The 16,213-nt window shown below is 41.7% G+C and overlaps 1 protein-coding gene and 1 long non-coding RNA gene across 2 annotated transcripts in view; both read left to right on the top strand.

Moving 5' to 3' along the window:
- Nucleotides 1-16,213, top strand: part of DPH6 (diphthamine biosynthesis 6) — a 240,207-nt gene that overhangs the window by 20,534 nt on the left and 203,460 nt on the right. The window lies entirely within an intron of this gene.
- On the top strand, nt 10,092-15,218 carry LOC308462634. Its single transcript, XR_013979240.1, has 3 exons — nt 10,092-10,994; nt 14,420-14,545; nt 14,992-15,218. It is a non-coding gene; the product is annotated as an uncharacterized lncRNA (long non-coding RNA).

The following is a 16,213-nucleotide window of genomic DNA, read 5'->3' as shown; positions in this document are numbered from 1 at the left end:
TGCTTCCTTTTCCTAAGTGCCCCTTCACTCCTTGGATTGGGACCCCTCTTGCACATCCAAATCCAGATAGCCAGTATGCACACCCAAGTTTGTGAGAGCAACTATCGTAAGGCAATTGTGACAAAATAGCTTATATTGTGGGGCATTAAAATTGTAGGAACATAGCCAGTACTTTCTGAAACACCTATGGAAGCTACAGCCCTATGCAGATTGACTTTGGTGTAAGCTCCAATGAACTCTGTGGAACCTACCTTTAAGTAGCAAGCATGAGATCAAGCCTTAATGATGCAGATATACTCAGTGGTGCTTACGCCCAAGTAAAAGGGAACTGGTAATACATAATACAAATCTTGTGGTTGGTATCTAATTCCAAGCTGAACAGAAAATAAGAAATATTTTTAAAGGAAAGCTCTGATGTACTCTAAGAGCACATGCTGTCTGTGAGGGTGATAAAGAGAGCAAGGTATATTTCCTTGGAAGTGAAGATAGCAAATTAAAGATTTAGTTTAATTAAAATAATGATAAATGTAGATTACATTACTGGGGACAATGAATTATAGCTGCTCTGCCTAGCTGAGAACTTGTGTAATTTACTAAGACTATACAAAGAAGTGACAGAGCACCCACTACAGACAGTTACGGGAAATGTCCTATTTATTCTACGTATAGTTCTTTCTTTTTTAAATTAAAATGTCAGTGATAATTTTATAGCACTCCACCAAAAAACAGAAAACAACCTTCTTTGATTTTCATCTTAGATGGCTTATGAAAGGACATTCTTGTGGTTTCTGACTAAAAGAAATATGTCATGAAAAGGAATTTATCCACTGTACATTTTAATTTTGTAGGCTGTTTTTTTGCACTTGTTTTCAACAAAGTTTGTAAAGTTTTACCACTTAATCATTTTTATGTGTTCATTTATAAAGTCTCTGACTCAATTTAGAATGTTAACTCTGAAAAAAGAGAAAAAAATCTGCTACAGAGTAATGGAAAAGTGGTAAACTTCAGTTAGGCCACCATTGTGCTGATTTAGCAGTAGCCTTAGTCATTATTCCCACTGTCACAAGTACATCCAAACTGTTTCGTTACAGCTTGGCCTGTATCATGTATATCTCCAGCCCCAGTGCTACGTCAGTGGAAAAAGTGGTGAAATGGAAAATTTGGTGGGAAGTGGTTCCAAAAACATTGTATGTGATCTTCGACTCCTGCAACTTAGATGGACAGTAGGAACGAGGTCCATGTATGGTAGGCCTCAGTGCCACAGCCTGCCCAGTGCCTCCTCACTTGCTTGCGCTGCCCTCTAGCCATGCCATAGATTTCTGGTTCCACCAGTGCTAGCTCCAGGAACTCCTTGCACAAGGTGGCCTGGAGATAGATAATTTTGTGGGGGGACGGGGACGGGGCAGATAATCATATGAAGACAGTTGCTACTTGCTTTGAGAAAGTTGCTTCTTTTATCTCTTTGTATTTTTCTTTATAAACGCTAATAAAATTTATTTTTTAAAATAAGAGAGAGAAAGTAAGTGGCCTCTTTGGCACATAACAGGAAGCCAAACTATGCTTATCACGAATAAGCAAATGTGCTGGTGCACAGTTTGAAAATCTTGGTAGCTTCACTCTTCCTTCTTCTGCCACACTACTAAGCCATGGTTTGACTTAGGATTGCATCTGAACCTGGGCTCATAGTTTGTCTCAGTCTAAACAAATAGTAAGTCAAGAACAAACCTTGGTTGCAACTCATGGTTTGGTAGAAGAAGACAAACCACTGGTCTGTGTTTGGACAAAACACTAGGCCAAAGTGTACCCTAGGTGCCGGTAGCGTGACAGCAGGAGGAGCAGGGAAAGAGCAAAGTGTGTATGCTCAGCCGTGGTTTGTCTAAGTGTTCTTTGTGAATGAGGCCACTTTGATATTTGATGTTCAAGGGAATTACACGCACACATTAAATGTAAGCACAAGCTCTCAGGCAACTTTATCCTAATGAAGATCTAGGATGAAAATAGACCTGTTCAGTTTTTTGTGTGGATGTTTCTAAATCCATATTTTGTGATGCAAAGAAAAAACAAATGTGCAAATAGGTACACAAAACTGGTCCAAATATATATGCACATGCATTCTCACTTTCATCCTAGTCTTCACTGGGACACCTGGGGCTGCGTCCCGGCTTGTTCTTCACACCAACTATCCCACTATCCAGCCTACATTAAGAGCTTCTGCTTTCAACTCCATGCAAAGACCAAGCTCCCCTTTCACTTTCCCAACCTCATTTCAGAAGCCCCTTTCGTACCCCCATTCCCTCCCATTCTCATTCATTCTACTCTTTTTGCAACCCCCATTTTCACCTTCACCCCCTTTTTCCTGCATTATGATACTGTTACATTTGTATTATATGCAATATGCAGCTGGTAGCTGCAAATGTACCATCTTCACAGCCCTATTAGCAGTTCCTAAGTAGGTAGAAGGGACGCAGGTGGCGCTCTGTTCTAAACCACAGAGCCTAGGGCTTGCTGATCAGAAGGTTGTCGGTTCGACTACCCGCGATGGGGTGAGCTCCCGTTGCTCGGTCCCAGCTCCTGCCAACCTAGCAGTTCAAAAGCACGTCAAAGTGCAAGTAGATAAATAGGTACCGCTCCGGCGGGAAGGTAAACGGCGTTTCCGTGCGCTGCTCGGGTCTCGCCATGACTTAATCATGCTGGCCACATGACCTCGAAAAACTGCGGACAAACATTGGCTCCCTCGGCCAGTAAAGCGAGATGAGCACCGCAACCCCAGAATCGTCTGCGACTGGACTTAACGGTCAGGGGTCCCTTGACCTTTACCTTAAGTAGGTAGAATACCAGGGATATCTGTTGCAACAAATTCTGTCTTTGCTTTGTTTTGTTTTGTTCTTGAACTTCGCAAATAGGGCAGTCAGCTGTTGCCAGCTACGTTGCAGGCTATCAAAGCAGGAAGATACAAACAGGTTTCCTTCTATGCTTCAGTGAAAACACGGGAAGGAATTCTGATAAGTTTCTCTTCCGCCCAACTCTTGCCTTTTCTTTTTTTTAAAATACATTTTCCTTCAAATAGTTCCAATGAATTTGCCCAGAGAGTTGAGTCACTGGATGTCTAACGAAAGCTGCTTTCCATAGATTGGCACATTCATGATGCTCTGCAGCAGGAAATGGAGGGGAACTTTCAGGGAGATTCTAGCCTACTGGATCTCTTAGGAGTTCAGAGGCAGGATGAGACTGGTAAGCTTCTGTTTGTTTTTTAGTTCTGTTTTGGTGTTCAGAAGGAAGTGCCTGTTCCTTCCTATCAGCAATGGAACCTTTAAAGGATTTCCAGCCTTGTGCTGGTAGAGAAGTGGCAACTCTACTTGCCAAATCACTTTTAACTGCTCCCACTCAACTACAGCTTAACCATCCTCCTTTTTGATGATAATTAATAGGCTGCTAGCATGTATGAAGTCTGCTTTCCCATAAACCACTAATCTCCTAAATAGGCCTACTGTACTTGATTTGATTAGTCTCTCCCATTCCCCCCAAAAGATTTGCCTGTGTGTGTGTATATGTGTGTGTGCTTGTGTGATAAGTATTAAGCTTATCTAGTCCATCTGCCTGGCATCTTAAAATTTATTATTTATTTCATCTCGCCTTTCAAAGTAGCTTGCATCAACAGAGAGAGAAAGAGAGACAGAGGGCATGTCATAGTGTGCAATCTAAAAGGGCAAGACACATGTGGGAGTATTGCAATGGGGGAGAGTGCTGTTGTGCTCAGGTCTTGCTTGTGGGCTTTCCGCAGACATCTGGGTGGCCACCAGTAGCGGTTGGTAGGGCGGCACAAGCAGAGTGGTGTTGCCCACCTGCCATCAGAACACCCAAGGCTGCTGCTGGTTCCTGAGAAGAAAAGGAGGTGGAGGTACAGGGTCTAGTGGTTTGGTATGGGTGTGGCAGTGGAGCCCATCTGACCCTCCTGCTGCCATGTTTGCACCACACTGCTACCTCCACCTGCTTTCCTTCTCAAGAATCAACAGTGATGCTCAGTGTTTGGAAGGCAGATGGGCATTACTGCCCTGCTACGCTGCCTCTCCAACCGCCACTGTTTGGACAGGAAGCTGGACTAGATGGGCCTTTGGCTTGATCCAGCAGGACGCTCCTTATGTGTAAAGTGCTATGCTATTAGCAAACATTTATGTTCTGGTCAGGCATCTCCTCCTTGAACGGCAGCTAGTGGCTTTTGGGAATGTAAGAAGCTGCCTTATTATCTACACTGATGGTCAGGGTTTCAAACAGGGCCTCTTCTCCCACTGGCTGATAGACTGGGCCAGGCTGTCTTCCCCTTGCCATACTGTGCTTTGTGGGGAGCAGGGGGTGCAATCACCCAGCGGCCCTTGGTCCCCTGCCGATGAGAGGCCAGGTCTTGCGGTCCTTCAGCTGCATTGTTCCAGGGTAAGTATAAAAGTAATTTTAGCTATAGAGGAATGAGCTTTATGCATCCCTGACACAGCCTTTTGTTGCAAAGATTTTGCCTGGTTAGTTGGGCAGAATGGGGTGGTTGCTTGTGGCTTGAGCTATGTAACGTTCAGTTTTTGCTCCCATGGCTATATAAAATCTGTAAAAGCCTTTTGCCTTCCTGTGTTTTGCCCTTTACCCGTCTGTAGTTTTGCTTTTTTAAAATGTGCAATTTATCAGTGTGTGTTTTCTTCACATCAAAAATCAAGCAAGCAAACACAAAAGATGCTGATTTCTTAGATCACAAGAGGCACCCCCGAACACTCTCCTAACAACCAACTTCCCAAAACTATTGGTGATTCCGAGCACGAGAAGAGAAAGGCATTTCGGTTTGTCATGTGAAATGTTATATATTTCTCCCCCCACCCCCCACTTCCCCCGCCTCCAACCTTATTTCAACGCGTTCTTGATTGTATTCCATATTAAATATATTCTGGTTCTGGGAGTATCCAGTTTGTCAGCATAACCCTTCATGTTATACTGATGGGGAAGAGAGAGGTATTGTTGGGAAAAGTGGGCCAGCCATTATTTATTACCCAATTGCCAGGGTGACTTATTCATTGCCTGCATCATCATCCCCCAAAGTACTGCTTTACAGAATAGTGAATTATGCTTCAGAAAAAGGATCAATAACTGCTTTCAGAGCAACATTTGCCATGAGACTCATCTTCTTTTATACATATATGTGTTGTACTAAAGCATGGGTTTAGTGTAATTAAGGCCGGGGGTGGGGATGTAATAAGTGATGTAGCAAGAAGTGATTTCCATAAAGTAATTTTTTTGTGCGTTTTAGATCTGAAAAGCAAATGCAAATAATCTGGTTTGTGGCCAAGTTTATTTGCAGTTGATTAACCACTCAGTGGGAAGAAGAAGAAGAAGAAAACTTAGCAGCATAATGGGGGATGTTGCGTAGGTTCTGGTCAAGTACATTTGCAGTTGATTAACTACCCTGTGAAAACTGTTGAAAGAACTTTGCTCACTTTATTGCTCACAATACATTTTCCAAGCGTTTAAAAAGGTCTGCGCGTGGTACTATTTGCACAAAGTTAACACAGATGCACATTCTGTATGAATGTGCCCAGAGGCTTGCTAGATTGGGGCTTTAACTTATAGCTGCTGTTTACAAAAATGGGGTGAGATAAGATAACCTAGACAATGAGGCTCCTTATTTGAGTTTGCAGTTTTTGTTTTAATAAGTCACCCGTAGGCTAAATGCAAATAGAAGCTGTGTCACCTGTCAACTATATAGTATAACTGCCTTTAAAGATAGATTTCACATGTTCCTGGAGTAGCACCCTCTCCATATTGGAGCCTTGTTTCTTTGCTGCCAAAACACACGATTCTGTCTTGCCATATTGAGGATCAGTTTTTTTAGAAGGGGAAAAAAATGCTTGTGGATACTGTAGATGCAGTTCTGTTTTTGCTGCGATGCTTTCAGCTTAGGTAGAAATGGTTGGGCAAAGTTATTGTCGTGTATTTTGCACGGTCTATGTATTTACAAGCAGGCATTCCATTGCACTTCAGGAGAGCTCTTGTTTTAATCACAAGGTGTGCATGTGCATCTGTGGTGTATGCAGTGAATAGTTAAGTTCAACCATGGTTGCACACTAAAGCCCATGCAATATTGAATTAATTTCTTCATGTAGTTAAGATTACCTTTTGCAATGCAGAATAGAGATGTGTGTGTGTGTGTGTGTGTGTGTGTGTGTGTGTGTGTGTGTTGAAAGCTTGGGTCTTTTGTCTCTTTGTTGGTGTATATTGCACTTGCACCTACTATAGTTAAGAGGCAATAAAAAGGGGAATGGGTCACCTCAGTTTTACCTTGGTTATATTTTGTGCCTGTGTAAGAGGGACGCGGGTGGTGCTGTGGTCTAAACCACAGAGCCTAGGGCTTGCCAATCAGAAGGTCGGCGGTTCGAATCCCCATGACGAGGTGAGCTCCCGTTGTTCTGTCCCTGCTCCTGCTAACCTAGCAGTTCGAAAGCACGTCAAAGTGCAAGTAGATAAATAGGTACCACTCCGGTGGGAAGGTAAACGGCGTTTCTGTGCACTGCTCTGGTTCGCCAGAAGCGGCTTAGTCATGCTGGCCACGTGACCCGGAAGCTGTCTGTGGACAAAAGCCTGCTCCCTTGGCCAGTAAAGCGAGATGGGTGCCGCAACCCCAGAGTCGCCCGCAACGGGACTTAACGGTCAGGGGTCTCTTTACCTTTCTCTTTATGAGCTGTCTAGTGGTATGCACAGTCACAAAGTGGAGATGCCTCTTGAAAGCTGTGTTCAGGCATGGGGCGGACACTTGGCAGCTCAGTCCACCTTCCTTCCTTTCGATTGCTGCTCAGGTAGAATTGCACACTCACTTAACCACACCAATGCCTGTGACTTTCTGTGACTGATAATCCTTATTGCGTGTGAAGGAAATAATTCCTGGTAGCGCTCAGATGTCCTGCCATTGAGAAACAGCTCCGTGGCTGTTAATCTAATGAAATGTTACTGATTTATAAATATAGTACAAATCTTACTGATTCATTGAGACCTATCAGCAGGGAGTCAGGGGGTGGGGAGTGTGCATTTTGGGGCAAATGGGAGAGAGTAGAGTAGATTGTGTCATCATAGTAAAATAGCTTAATCAATCTTCCTGATCCAGCAAGAGAGAAACAAATGCAGAAGCAACTACTCTGCGTATAGATTGCCCTGCTTGATCTGCATGTGCAGATTAGAGACAAATGTGCATCTCGATGCATATTTGCATTGCAGTGAATACCAAAGTATTCAGTGGAAAACCTCACTCCCCCATTTACACTGAACAATATGGATTATTTGCACGGCAATAGGAATTTGCATCCATAATCCCCATCTCGGCTTGTGTGTGCATTGTTGCACCTGACTGTATTTGGATTAAGGCCATAGTTATTTAAGTGGTTTCTGAGATCCAAGCAACACTTTTGTGGAACTGATCTGAAAACTTAAGCATTAAGTACGGTATCTGTTCTGTGGTGAACAGAAAAGCATTTTGGGAAAACTTCATTTCGGGCAATGTGCTGAAGACAGACATCAGTAAAAAATAATAATTCAGACTTCAGAAATTGATGTTAAAAAAGAAGTAGTAAGTAGGTTAATTTGTTTTCAAGCTTTGCCACATTATTATTCATTTAGGATGCCTGAGGAGGGGGAGAAGAAGGCAGGAGTGTGATCACTACAAGGAGAAAGAAAACCTTAGTAAACAAAGTACAGAATCTCAGAAAATAGTGCCATGTAACAGAAAGTGTGACATAGGTTCAATTACGCTACTTTATGGCAGTACAGCATGGTGTGTTATTGATGATATACTATATAATATAAGCCATGGACATTTGGTCCCTGTTCACTGAATTTTAAGACACCCAGACCTGGAAAAGCTTTTGAAAATTGTCAATAAAAGGAACTGTTCATGCACAAATTCTATTATCGCACTTAGTCTCCTTGCTTCCAGTGGCTGAGACAGGGACTTCTATGTATTTATGGGGACAGCAGGAGGGTGAAGAGACCATGCAAACTAGGAGGGAGCTACATAAGGGATGCTGACAGTGTCATTATTGCAGGGGGGTGGTGTGCATGCAGGGAGTGGAGTGACAGGTGTGTAGAAAAATTAAGGGAAATTAATAGTGTAAAGTGCCTTTGCTTTTAACTTTTAATAAAGGGATAATAAAATGTGTTCTTAGCCGTTTTTTCCATACATACATTTTTTTAAAATTTTTATTTCCATTCCTTTGTCCTTGAACTGATGTTGCCTTTGTCTTGTTCAACTCCATATATATATATATATATATATATATATATATATATATATATATAAAAAAACACATACGTGGCCCTATATTGATCTAATAATTATTACTGAATAATTTTCTTTTGAACACGGAACCATTGGCGTCATATTGTGTAACTCGACTTTTCCATATCTTCAATACCTGCAATATTGAATAGCTCTTTACCCAGAACAAGGAAACTTACCTTCTAAAATAGTAAATATATTTCTGTTTTGTAAACACACATTAAGAAAAGTGGATTTCCCCCCTGCGCTGCTAATACTGTCTCTTGCCTGTTCCTTGTTAGTATGGAAGATATTGGTATTGCTCCTCTTCTGCACTTTCTAGCCTTTGAGAATGGTTGGCTCTTTAGAAGGTAAGAGAGAGCATATTATCCATAGCTTCCAGGGTGCTGGGAGGGAGAAAAGGAGAACATTAAAAAAAATGGAGGGGAGGGAGCTGGACAATTGGCAACCCCCAGTCCAAAAATGAACCAGTCTCCATGATTCAGCTGCCCTCCACAGTCCAGACTCCCCGGCCCCCACAAATACCTGTAGGGGCAGGCAGGAAGCAAAACATGTGAACTCGCATTTATATGGCGCAGTTTGCATGCAACACTAAGTCAGACCATGGCTGAGTTTGAATGTGCAGGTATTCCTAGCAGGAAAAAATTGCAACCACTTCCGTCTTCCCCTTGTCCTAGTCTAATGCCATGCTACCTAGAGCTAAGACATCAGTTGGCTTAGCTTTATGCCAGAATTTGGACGCATGGTTTATCTCTCCCAGGCAGACCGTAAGTGGTAAGCCAGGAGCAAACCTTGGCTCATAGCTCAAGGGTTTTGAGAGGGGGGCATTGAGACTGACCGACAGACCATAAGTCCAGACCTGAACATAAAGCTTTGCCAAATGATGCCTTAGCTCTGGGTAGCTCAGAGCAGAAGGCCTGAGGAAGGAGTGAGGTGGCTGCAAATTCTGTTGTGAGTACCTGCATGTTTATGCATTGATGCTTAGCCATGGCTTGGCTTAGGCTCAGTTCAAAGTTAAGGCTATGTTGCCACATTGGCATTGGAGCGCCTATGCCTCTTTTATGTTGCAGGCTCCCATTTTATGGGCAAGCCTTGCCCAGTAAAAGAATTACTACAGATTGATTTTCTTTTAAATTGCATTTTTTGTTTTCATTTAAGATGGCACATTGTATACTTTATAAACCATTCTTTGCCAATCTGGGGCTCTCCATCAACTACAACTCCCACCATCCCTTACCAGTGGCCATTATGGAGGGTCTGAAGGGGCTTTTAGTCCAAAACACTAGGCTGGGGAAAGTTGCTATTGTGAGTCATTGCTATTAAAGTCTATTCTTGATGTTCAGCTCATGACGTGCGGCAAGAACTGAAAAATGCTAGGTTGTGCTTTTGAGATCTCATTGTTTTGACAGATTTCATTGTGTGAATATTGCCAGCGCTAAGATAGAAACTTGATTCTATTTATTTACAGGCTTTGTTTTCCTTAATGACTAGCTCCTTGTAGGAACCTCTTTCTCACACAGTTCTTATTGAAGCCTTTACCCTATGCTTCATAAAGTTTTCCTCCATTATTCTCAGAGAGATGCAGTCATCAAGCTTGAAATTAAGGTTCCACTCAAACACTGTCTCTTGCCTTTTGCAATATCTTCTTCTTTGCTATTTTTTAGGTTCTTCAAATGGAAAAGGAATTTCATTTATTATTTAGCTGGATGGTGAGACAATGTACGTCATTTTATTGAAGGTGTTTAAATTGTGTAACTCGCCACAGTTTTGTCTTGGAAGATTAGCATATTCCTTTTTGTAGTCAGAATTGATTTTACTTCAGAATTGTCCTGTTGTGCTTCTCATTAGTTTTTTTTAATATGGATTTTCTTGCCACAGAGCCTTCCAGATGAACCAAGATTAATTATATATAAGTATCTGATTAAAACAGTAACCAAAATCACCCAAACCCTAAATTGTTGTTCCAGAACATGGTAATGAGCAATAGCTCCTGATAATACAAATGGCTTTTTTGTTATTGTTGTTCTACTTAGTTCTCAATAGCAATTTAGACTAGTATTATGAAATTGGTGGTCATGCCTTATGGAGCAGCTCTCGCTCAGTTTGGATCTTAAAGCTGTCACCCTGCAGTCATATTTGTATGTGTCTTGACAAGAATGATGGTTATGATAGTAAGCATGTCCTAGAGATTCTGGGAACATCACTGATTCTGAAATTCCAGAATCTAATGCACTGGAAGCCATTAGATCCCGGTTGAGATCCAACTGTACCCTACTTTGTATTTATTGCAGAGACCACTTCAGTCCCAGTTATTTTGCAGGCCTTTGACTCATAGTTTGAACAGCTCTATCTGTTTAATAGCATCACTGCCTCTTGTTATTTCATGGATAATTAGAGGTTTGTTTTTGGGTTGTTGTTTTTTTTAAAATGTTTTCATGTTAAGCTGCCCTTGGCTCTGTTTGCGGAAGGGCAGGATACATTAAATAAAAAATCTTCTACATCTCAGCTATTGAGAGGGGCATATTACTGGTCAAAACCACATGATACTGGGCAGAACCATCCCAGGAAGCAGTAGCTCCTCCTTATTCTGGGCTAGTCAGACATCCTCTGAAGTACTGTGTCCAGTTCTGGGTGTTACAGTCTTAATAAAGATGTAGACAAATTAGAATGGGTATAGAGGAGAACAGCAAAGATGGTCAGTGGAATGGGAAAAGAGTCCTGTGAAAAAAGATTAAAGGAACTGGGTGTGTTAAGTTTGGGAAGAAGGGGAAAAACACTGAGGGACCGCATGGTAGCACTCTTCAAATACCTGAAAAACTGTTTTGTAGAAGAGAGCAAATACTTTTTTCTGCTGCCCAAAGACCAGGTCTAAAGGGCTGCAGATTGAGGCTTTATTTTATTTTATAACATTTGTATACCGCTCTAAACCCGCAGGTCTCAGGGCAGTTCACAGGGTAAAATCACAATATAAAACCACAGAATACACAATTAAAATAAAAGCAGAAACAACCGAATAACCCCCCCAACCCCACATTTTAAAAAGGCATTGGATGAGAATCAACCAAAGGCCTGGTTAAAGAGGAACGTTTTTGCCTGGCACTTAAAGGTGTACAGTGGTACCTCAGGTTACAGACGCTTCAGGTTACATACGCTTCAGGTTACGGACTCCGCTAACCCAGAAATAGTACCTCGGGTTAAGATCCTTTGCTTCAGGATGAGAACAGAAATTGCGTGGCGGCAGCGGGAGGCTCCATTAGCTAAAGTGGTGCTTCAGGTTAAGAACAGTTCCAGGTTAAGAACAGACCTCCAGAACGAATTAAGTTCTTAACCCGAGGTAGCACTGTATAATGAAGACACCAGGCCAAGCTCCCTGGGGAGAGCATTCCATAAGCGGGGAGCCACTGAAGAAAAAATCCTGTTCTCGTGTTGCCACCCTCCAGACCTCTCATGGAGATGGTCCTGTATACCTGAAGGAGCGTCTCCACCCCCATCGTTCAGACACTGAGGTCCAGCGCTGAGGGCCTTCTGGCAGTTCCCTCATTGCGAGAAGTGAGGTTACAGGGAACCAGACAGAGGGCCTTCTCAGTAGTGGCGCCCGCCCTGTGGAACACCCTCCCTTCAGATGTGAAGGAAATAAGCAGCTATCCTATCTTTAAAAGACATCTGAAGGCAGCCCTGTTCAGGGAAGTTTTTAATATTTAATGCTGTACTGTTTTTAACATTTGATTGGGAGCCTCCCAGAGTGGCTGGGGAGACTCAGCCAGCTGGGCGGGGTATAAATAATAAATTATTATTATTATTATTATGGAGGAGACACATGAAGAAGGGCCTGTAGGTTCATATGGAAAGAGGCGGTCCTTGAGGTATTGCAGTGTACTGGAAGGTTGATTTTTGTTGAAGTTAGGAATAACTTCTTGTCAGGAATAGCACTTTAACAGTGGAGCAACTTACCTAGAAGGGTGGGCGGGCAGGCAATCCTTCACTGGAGGTGAGGCTGGAAAATTACATTTTGGAGATGCTCTAGACCTCTAGATTTTCTGCATTGAGCTGTTAGATCAACTAGAATCCCTAGATGACCTACAAGACCCCAACCAAGTCTGTGATTATGCTAAATACTAGCAAGTTTGAAAAATCCTACCATATATGATCTCTCCCCAGTACACAATCTCCCCAGTATTATGCAAAGAGCTTCAGCTGCACAAGGTTTTCATGTTAAAACCAAAGTTCCCTCGGCATTCCTGAACGTTTACAAACTGTGCATATTTATTGCCGCAAAGTTGTAAATGCATTTTCAAAGTGTGTTTTCAGAATGTATGTAAACTGAATATACTCAACAGCTATTTTCTTTGTCCCGTACATTTCACAATATTTCCATTTAAATGTAGATTTTGATGCTCCCCCGTCTTGTAATAGAAAACATTTTTTTTTCCTTTTCAAATGATAAAAGAATCATCTACTTTAATATAACATTATTCCCTCGAGGGATAGGGTTGGTTGTTTTTTTAAAGCTTTGTTACAGAAGTACAAGAGGATTAAGGGATGTTTGTTTATCCAAAACAAAAAAACCCCTCTTAGGGAATAATAATAATAATAATAATAATAATAATAATAGTAATAATAATTTATTATTTATACCCCGCCCATCTGGCTGGGCTTCCCCAGCCACTCTGGGCGGCTTCCAAAAAAATATTAAAAATATTAAAATACTGTAATACATCAAACATTAAAAGCTTCCCTAAACAGGGCTGCCTTCAAATGTCTTCTAAAAGTCTGGTAGTTGTTGTTCTCTTTGACATCTGGTGGGAGGGCGTTCCACAGGGAGAATCACATGTTCCTTTGGGGAGGGAGGGTAGAGATGGAGGCCTTCTCTTTCAAGCCTCCCCTAGCAGCCACAGAAACTTCTGCTTCTCCATTGTTTGTCCCATCCAGTGATGGGAGTGTCTAAAAGGAGGTGTGCAAAGGGTAAACCGTGGGTGACTTAAGATCTGCTGGAGCCAAAGCCTTACTGCTCCTTCAACAACAGCACCAATGCTCCACCCAACCTTCCCTTTTGCTGATGTTGGATTGCCCTGCTAAAAGCAAAAGACTGATAACCAAAACTTGGTCAACATTGGCACTATTCAAGTTACAGTTTGTAAAAGAGTAACATGTGCTATAGTTTTGAATGTAGTACAGTGGTACCTTGGTTCCTAAACACAATCCATTCTGGAAGTCTGTTCGACTTCCAAAACATTTGCAAACCAAGGCACAGCTTTTGTTTGGCCCCGGAAACAATGCCGACAGCCGAAACGGACGTTTGGCTTCCAAAAAAAGTTTGTAAACTGGAACACTTACTTTCAGGTTTGCGGCGTTCGGGAGCCAAGCCATTTGGGAACCAAGGTACCCCTGTATTAAAAATGTGTCAACAAATTACAATTCATGAGAAAACTTTGGAACAAACTTAATTCTATTGATACATTATAAACTATAAAACAAAATAAAATTTTAATAGAGAAAAAGTAACAAGGTTTTTTTTTGTTTTGCTAAATATATTATATTTTTAAAAATGTAGAGCAGAAGGTTAAGTATACATCTCAGCCATATAAAATTTGCAGTTGATTTAACTGGGGGAGCAGAGGGATATCCTGGTTGTAGGAGGTGACATCTTGTGAAGGCTTTCGCAGTTAGTGTTGCAGAATCCTGACAATGTAGGCCTTGATAAATAAGGCAAGACTATTTAATAGCGAGACTATTTAATAGGCTAATCTATACCCTATTATTTGGGGGGGGGGGAGGCCCTTTCGAACTCAGTGTGATTGACTTCTGAGTAAACACACATGGGAGCAGACTTTAAGGCTGCTTTCAGCGCTTATATACTTCGGTATACTTACATCCTTTTGAACAAAAAGGGACTTACTCCCAAGTGAGCACTTTTTGGACCAGAGCAAACTGTGCCAGTAGCCTATATTTTTGTTGTTAGGCTGCTTTTCACCTTTTAGATGTTAAATATTTCTAGAAGTTGTTTTAAACCAGCTTATCAAATAAGGAGATTTTTAGTGGGGTCCAAAGGTGCTTGCAAATGAATGAAAAAGCACCTCCACTTATGTAAGATGTGCCATGATTTCTTCTTTCCCTCTACAGAACTCTGTGTCCCACTTCAGACCTTTGAGAGGGGTTTCTAACTCTTAGGACACTCTTAGCCAACGTGGTCCTATTCATCTATTGTTGGACTACAGCTTCCACCAGCCGTAGTCAACATGGCCAATGGTAAGAGATGATGAGAATTGTAGTCCAACTACGACTATTACTAGAGGGCACTATGTTGGCTTATCCTGCCTTAGGAGTCTTCTCAGGGGCAAGACTGCTATAGTCAAAGTGAAGGGGATGATCTGTCATGCTGATGTTGATTCAAGTCCATCCCTCGATTGTCATACTTTGTGTATTTTGTTGTAACAAATATATATATCAATACAGAACCCTTTTTTCAAAACAAGAGTTCTAAGTTAGGGAGGAAGCACCTGTGACCTTCCAGTTGTTGTTGGATTCCGTATTCCATCTGCCCTAAGAAGCATGATCAGAGATTATGTGAGTTTGTAGTCCAGGAATATTCAGTGGGTCGCAAGTTCCCCATCCTTGCTCTAAATGCTTTCCTAATTCTCCAAGCATTTTTGTACTGCTTGTAATTCAGCTTAGCTATATGTTTTGAATTTCAGAGAGCAATGACTTGGATCCTCAAATCACAGTTTGAACAGTGGATATCGAAGTGAATGTCACGATTTGCAAATAGCCTATTTGACAATGGCAGCCTGTACCTCTCTTTGTACCAAAATCCCTTTTTCGGCTCCCCTCACCAAGATACTGTCACTTATTGTTCTCATGTGCATTTATTTTGTTAGGGTAAATAAATGACAAGTCATTGTTAAACTTTAATTTCTTTTGATTTATCACAGTTAATTTCATTTATTCTTTATTTCGTTTTCTCTTCAGAGGTTTTTTTTACTCAAATACTATTAAAATTGCAATTTATAAAATCTTTTGTTAATGATCGTTTGAGTGACTCATTCGTAATTGGTTCTTTTCAGCTGAAAGCAATTGCTTAACAACTCTTAATACTATGCAAAGTGAAATGCATGTTTTGTAAGTTTCCTATGTTGCCACATTATGAAACCTTTTGTGCACAAAATTTTGGCCTCGAAGAAGCTTCATAGAGTTCTGACTGAAGGTGTTCATATTTCATCCTAGTCTATTACAGTGACCCCCCTGGAATAATAGGGTTGTGGTGGAAGGGGGAGGTTGACTTCATGATAGTGTTGTGGAGAAGGTAATAAAATGTAGAGTGGACTAGGTAACTGTTAGGTGGATTTATAGCTGGTTGACTGACCAAACCCAAAGAGTGCTCACTAACGGTTCCTTTTACAGATAGGTAGCCGTGTTGTCATACCAAGAACTAACTTAGTTGGTCTTAAAGGTGCTACTGGAAGGATTTTTTTTATTTTAACGGTTCCTTGTCATCCTGCAAAACAGTGACTTGGATAAAGGTATTGAGGGGATGCTTATCAGATTTGCAGATGACACCAACCTGGGAGGGGTAGCAGTGCCACAGAAAACAGAATCAGGATTCAAGATGGCCTTGACATATCGGAGAACTGGGCCCAAACAAACAAAATGAGGTTCTAGACTTAGGCAGGAAGAACCAGCTGCACAAGTTTAAGATGGGGGACACCTGGCTTGCCAGTAGTACATGCGAAAAGGACCTAGGGGTCTTGGAGCGTAACATGAGTCAACAATGCAATAGAGCACCCAAAAAAAAAAGCCAATGCTATTCTATGTCATCAGAAACATAGTGTCCTGATCAAGGGAAGTAATCGTCCAGGCATAGGCAAACTCCCACCCTCCAGATGTTTGGGACTACAATTCCCATAATCCCTGACCACT

The sequence above is a fragment of the Podarcis pityusensis genome (genome assembly GCF_964106645.2).
Source record: "Podarcis pityusensis genome assembly, chromosome: 1".
NCBI classification, from domain to species: Eukaryota; Metazoa; Chordata; class Lepidosauria; order Squamata; family Lacertidae; genus Podarcis; species Podarcis pityusensis.
This window is presented reverse-complemented; position numbering and strand designations above follow the sequence as displayed.